We start from the raw sequence: 712 nt of genomic DNA, 5'->3' as shown, positions 1-712 counted from the left end.
ACCACATTGTATATTGTCTACAAGCAGTCTTTATGACTGTACACCTTTTGTGTAGTCTGTCCGACTGTAAAAATCAGTAGAATACTGTTGTTTTAGCCAAACTAATTCCCAAGTAGTGATTTACTTTTCTATTCCACCATGCTGTTCCTATAAGCTAGTGCCATGTCCAAACTACAGACAGTATTAAATGCTCACAACAGCGTACTATGACCCTTGCAGGGAAAAAGAGCTGTAAACTGTGGTAAATCTCCTTCAGACTATTTCAGAACCAGGTCACGGGTCCTGGCAAACAGGGTCAAGCTGAAACCAAGCAGACATTTCTCTCTGATCTCTCAGGGACTCAAAGAGGGAGTTACTCTGTGAATAGTCACTTCATGGCTTAAGTCTCCATTGGAGGGGAGAGAGAATGGCAAATGTGGAATAATGAGCTGCAGCCATAAATACACACAGAGCTTGCCCTAGGCAAGGACAGATGCTGGGCACAGAGAGAGAGCTCCTTTCAGAGCAGAGGAGAACCGTTGCTTCCTAGAAGCCTGTCATCTTTACCACTACTGGTGCGGAGTCTGTCATGTCAAGGCCGAAAAGATAGTGGTCAGAGGTCCTGTCATAGCAGAGCTATCAAGAAAGCAAACCCACAATTCAAGGGCCTCCTGAGTCAGTAGTTGTAGACATACCTTCATGTTTTATAGCCCTCATAGCTTGTCTTCCATGA

Source organism: Accipiter gentilis, chromosome 10 (assembly GCF_929443795.1).
Source record: "Accipiter gentilis chromosome 10, bAccGen1.1, whole genome shotgun sequence".
Taxonomy (NCBI): Eukaryota; Metazoa; Chordata; class Aves; order Accipitriformes; family Accipitridae; genus Astur; species Astur gentilis.
Note: the sequence above shows the minus strand (reverse complement) of the source record.